The sequence below is a fragment of the Mandrillus leucophaeus genome, unplaced genomic scaffold (genome assembly GCF_000951045.1).
Source record: "Mandrillus leucophaeus isolate KB7577 unplaced genomic scaffold, Mleu.le_1.0 Scaffold434, whole genome shotgun sequence".
Classification (NCBI taxonomy): Eukaryota; Metazoa; Chordata; class Mammalia; order Primates; family Cercopithecidae; genus Mandrillus; species Mandrillus leucophaeus.
This window is the reverse complement of record NW_012104632.1, coordinates 667,695-673,207: the sequence shown is the minus strand read 5'-3', so window position 1 is coordinate 673,207 and position 5,513 is coordinate 667,695. Positions and strand designations below refer to the sequence as shown.

At 44.4% G+C, this 5,513-nt stretch overlaps 1 pseudogene; it reads right to left on the bottom strand.

Moving 5' to 3' along the window:
• Nucleotides 1-257: 257 nt before the first annotated feature.
• Nucleotides 258-1,365, bottom strand: LOC105549317 (annotated as a pseudogene).
• Nucleotides 1,366-5,513: the final 4,148 nt, after the last annotated feature.

Here is a 5,513-nt window from a genome sequence, read left to right as displayed (position 1 = left end):
CAGACTCCCCTCACTTCAGTGAAGAAGGTATTTTCATTTTGAATTTTAATTTTTTACAGAGACGGGGTCTCTGTTGTCCAAGCTGGAGTGTGGTGACATGATCATAGTTCACTGTAGCCTCAAACTCCTGTGCTCAAGCACCCTCCCTCTTTGGCCTCCCAAAGAACTGGGATTACAGGCGTGAGCCACTGTGCCTGCCAGAAGTTATTTTTAAAAGCACTTGAGAAATTCCTCCTCCACCCCTCAGGTGGGAAGTCTTAGAGAAGGAAGTCATCAGTACAGCCACTTTCTAGGCCATAATAGAATTCCTGAAGGTTGGAGACCCCAGAGAAGTGGACAAAGGATGCTGCCACCACCAGGACATGGGGAATCTGATGAGACTGGAACCATATGTCAGATTTTCTAGGAAAGAAGCATTCAGGAATTCGGGCAGCATAAAGGCCAGCTGTACATCACAGCTGTGAGGAAGGACCAGCCCATCCAGCCCATGGCGCTGGCCCTGACAAAGCTTTAGTGATAGGAAAATGCATGACGGGCACAATAACACTCAAGCCAAGTCCCAGGAATGCTCCTGCTGTGTCTGCCGGTGCTTAGGAGTGGAAACCGGTCCCACTGTGCCACCGTGATGGCAGAAATGCCCAGAACACAGACAAAGAAGAGGCAGATGAGCTTGGCTGTGGGGAACAGTGGAAGGAGTAACAGAGCAGGGGACAAAGCTCCCTGTAATCAGTAGAGCAATCGCTGAGTAGTTCAGTTTGGAAAAAGTCTAAGACACTTTCTCTGAATGACAATAGACAGTGTGGAATAGCCAGGAGGAACTGAGGCAGAGCACTACACCCACAAAGGACGTCCCCATACCACTTTCTCCTGTAGAGGGTCCATGAAGTACATATTTGGTCTGAGCATGGTCAAGATCCTCAAAAGAGAAACAGCATGAAACCAAGCAGATGGGTCCAGATGATGCCCGTTTTCACATGGATGTGGAAGATGCTCTTGAAGCAAGCCCAAAAGGAAGGCATGGATGGTCTATGGCCATGTAGCAGGTAGTCATTGTCCTTCAGTCAGTCAGGGACAACATCATATGGGATGGTCCTCCAGTGTCCCTCCCAGACCTTGCACACAAACTCCTCCATCTCCTCCGTGGCATAGTGGAAGTGCAGTGCATCAGTAGCTTCGCCTTCTCCTCCTTTTCCTGAGGCATTGGACATGTTTGCACTTCTTCAGCTTTGTTGGGTTGGTGATAACCCATCCATCCTTCTCTTGTAGTAGGGGTCCCAGTTCAGCTAGTTCCACCATGTCAGTTTCCCTGTTACTGGCAGGAGCCGCATTGCCCCATGCCACCACAGATCCTTTGTGGGAAGACATCTGGCCAGTACCTCAATACCCTGCAGCTTTAGCGTGGGGAAAGGTTGGGGTCTCTCAGCCCCATGGGCAGAGATGTCTCTGTAATGGTAGATGAGCCAGACAGGCAGGCTCTGCTGGGACACTGGTCTCTTGCTACTTCCTGCTGCACACGGGCAGCCTGTGGCTCTGGATCTTCATTGTCCTTCCTGCAAAGCCTTTATTTTATATAATCACCTCAATACAGTTATCATAGCTAAAATAATGGTAACTCCTTAATGTTGTCAAATTCCAATCACTGTTCAAATTTCCAGTTGTCTCATAAATGTGATACATTTAAAAAATCAGAATGTTTCAATCAGGATCCAGGGAAGGTCTACAGAGTATGATTGTCTTCTGAGTCTCTTTTCTAACATGTGTGTGTATGTGTGTGTGTGCACATGTGGGAACACCTTTTAAAAGACTGAGATGGCTGGGCACAGTGGCTCACACCTGTAATCCCAGCACTTTGGGAGGCTGAGGTGGGTGGATCACCAGAGGTCGGGAGTTCGATATCAGCCTGACTAACATTATGAAACCCCATCTCTACTAAATACACAAAATTAGCTGGGTGTAGTGGCGCACACCTGTAATCCCAGCTACTAGGGAGGCCAAGGCAGGAGAATCGCTTGAACTCGGAGGCAGAGGTTGCAGTGAGCCAGAATTGAGCCACTGCACTCCAGCCCGGGTGACACAGTGAGACTCGGTCTCAAAAAAAAAAAAAAAAAAAAAAAAAGCCTGAGATGTATTTAACATGGAGTGAAATGCTCAGATCTCAAGTACACTATTCCATCAGGTGGTGTTTTTGTTTTTTTTTCTTTTTGTCACTTAGTCAGTCTTGATGAATACATTTCCAGATATAGAACATTTCTGTCAGGCCACAAAGTTCCCTCATGCCTCTTCCCAGTCAGTCCTTCCATAAGCAACCAGTAATGTAATTTCTATAGCTGGGTTTTCCCAGTTTTTTTTTTAATACAGATGCCTAGAACATTCTTGTTTTTATTTCTGTTGGATAAACACCTAGAGGTGGATTTGCTGGGTCATAGGGTACATGTATAGTCAACTTTTCTTTTTTTGTTTTTTTAGAGATGGGGTCTTGCTCTCTTGCCCAGAGTGAAGTGCTATGGTATGATCATGGCTCACCGCAGCCTGGAATTCCTGGGCTCAAGTGATCCTTCCCTCTCAGCCTCTCAAGTAGCTGGGATTACAGGTGCGAGGGAGCCACCATGCCTAATTTATTTATTTTTAAATTTATTTTTATTTTTTGAGACAGCGTCTCGCTCTGTCACCCAGACTGGAGTGCAGAGGTGCAATCTCAGCTCACTGCAACCTCCGCCTCCCAGGTTCAAGCGATTCTCCTACCTCTGGCTCCTGACTAGCTGGGATTACAGGCACATGCCACCACACCCGGCTAATTTTTGTATTTCTAGTAGAGGCGGGTTTCGCCACGTTGGCCAGGCTGGTCTCAAACTCCTGACCTCAAGTGATCTGCGTGCCTCGGCCTCCCAAAGTGCTGGGGTTACAGGCTTGAGCCACCGCGCCCGGCCTATATTCAACTTTTTAAGAAGCTACCGAAGAGCTTTCAAAATGGTTGTACTATTTTACACTCGCATCAGCAATATGTGAGTGTTCTCATTGCTCCACATCCTCTCCAACATTTGTATTGTCAGTTCTCTCTCTTTTTTTTTTTTTTTTTGAGATGGAGTTTTGCTGTCCCCTAAGCTAGAGTGCAATGGCTCGATCTCGGCTCACTGCAACCTCCGCCTCCTGGGTTCAAGCAATTCTCCTGCTTCAGTCTCCTGAGTAGCTGGGATTACAGGCAAGCACCACCACGCCCGGCTAATTTTTGTATTTTTAGGAGAGACGGGATTTCACCATGTTGGTCAGGCTGGTCTCGAACTCCTGACCTCGTGATCTGCCCACCTTGGCCTCCCAAAGTGCTGGGATTACAGGTGTGAGCCACTGCGCCCAGCCTCTATCTTTGTTTTATTCTTGCAGCTTATGTATTGAAGAAAATCAGTTGTTCCTCCTGTAGTTTTCCATAATTTGGGTTTTGCTATTGCCTTCATATGATGTCATTTAATGTTTCTCTCCTCCATATTTCTGGCATATTGGATCTAGAGGCTTGATGAGATTTAGGTTCAAATTTTGGGGGGGTTTGGGGGGACGACTACTTCATAGGCAGTGTTGTATTCTATCAGGAGGCCCATGATATTTGGTTATCTCTCTCTTTGTGATGTTAGGAGTCATAAATGATATTTAATTCATTACCGTTTGAAAAATGATGATATCAAATTGAATTATTCCATCTTCACGTGTTAGCTGGAATATATATAAAGAGAAACTTCCTATTCTCTAATATTTGTTTACTAATGATAGAGTACATACAGGAAAGACAGGATATATGCTTATTTTCCTTTATTTACCAGTTTTCAAAAGGATGAATTGGTTCCCTAGCATCCTCCAACAATGACCAATATTTAAAGTCTCATTATTTCATGTATTTAAATATCATTAATATACTTCAATCCATTGCAATTATTATTCTTTTTGTTTGTTTGTTTGAGACGGTGTTGAGCTCTTGTTGCCCAGGCTGGAGTGTAATGGTGCAGTCTCAGCTCACCACAGCCTCCACCTCCCGGGTTCATATGCTTCTCCCGCCTCAGCCTCCCGAGTAACTGGGATTACAGGCATCAGCCACCACACCCGGCTAATTTTTATTTTTAGTAGAGACGGGGTTTCTCTATGTTAGTCAGGCTGGTCTCGAACTCCCGACCTCAGGTGATCCGCCCACCTCAGCCTCCCAAAGTGCTGGGATTACAGCTGTGAGCCACCGCGCCCGGCCACAGTTATCATTCTTATTGATATTCAAATTGTTCCATATTTGGCCAGTGAGTGCCTCTTCAGGTTGGTTCCTAAATCCTTTTGACACATTCCTAGTAATCTCTGATAGCTTACTTGCTATCTGGTGAGATAAAGTTTTCCAAATTCATTTTGTACTTTTTCTGCCCCAGACCTGGATTCAGCCATTTCCTCAAAGCTCTCTGATTCCTTTTAATTGGAAATGATATTTAGAGACAATAATGGGTGCGTAGGGAAGGTAAAACATTACCTCTACTCTTTTGGGGTCTCTGGTCGGGCCTGATAATTAATTTCGCATTAGATAGACTAACAAAACAGAAACATACAAATTTATTTACTGTATGTTTTCTGTGACAGAGGAGCCCTCATAAGGATTTAAACCGAAAGAACTGACAAAACCTAAATAATTTAATACAACATTAAACAATTGTGGTAAAGTAATGAAAATGTATGTGGAGGCTAAAGGAAGATAACAATTATTTTAGTAAGGTCTGTTTGTACAGGATTCTCTCAGTCTCAACCTCCCATCCTTGGTGATAAGAATGTTTCTTTTCTCCCGGTATAGGGAGAGCAGCTCTCACATGGTAATTTCATCTCTTGTTTTTAAGAAAAAGAAGGGAGATCAGGCCAGGTGTGGTGGCTCACGCCTATAATCCCAGCACTTTGGGAGGCCAAGGCAGGTGGATCACTTGAACTTAGGAGTTCAGATCAGCCTGGTCAACATTGTGAAACCCCGTCTCTACTAAAAATACAAAAAATGAGCTGAGTGTGGTGGTGCACACCTGTAATCCTAGCTACCTGGGAGGCTGAGGCAGGAGAATTGCCTGAACCTGGGAGGTGGAGGTTGCAATGAGCCAAGATTGTGACACTGTACTCCATCCTAGGTGACAGAGTGAGACTCCATCTCAAAAAAAATAAAAAAATAAAAAAATAAGGAGATCAGAATGTCCTTGTACCTGCTGTTTATTATTTTTAACTCAAAACAGTCAACATGCCAGCATGGCATATTTTACAGTGGGATATTCTGAACTCCTTCAGGTGCCAGGAGTACTTATAGCTACTGAGATATTTTTGATTCTAGACACTTTAGGTGGACAGATAAAAGGATTTTTAAAAAATAAAATATATTACAAGTTCATATTGGTATTATGGTTTTTTTTTTGTTTTGTTTTTGTTTTTTTTAAGAAAATTCTGGCATGGTGGCTCATGCCTGTAATCCCAGCACTTTTGGAGGCCGAGGCAGGTGGATCACCTGAGGTCGGGAGTTCGAG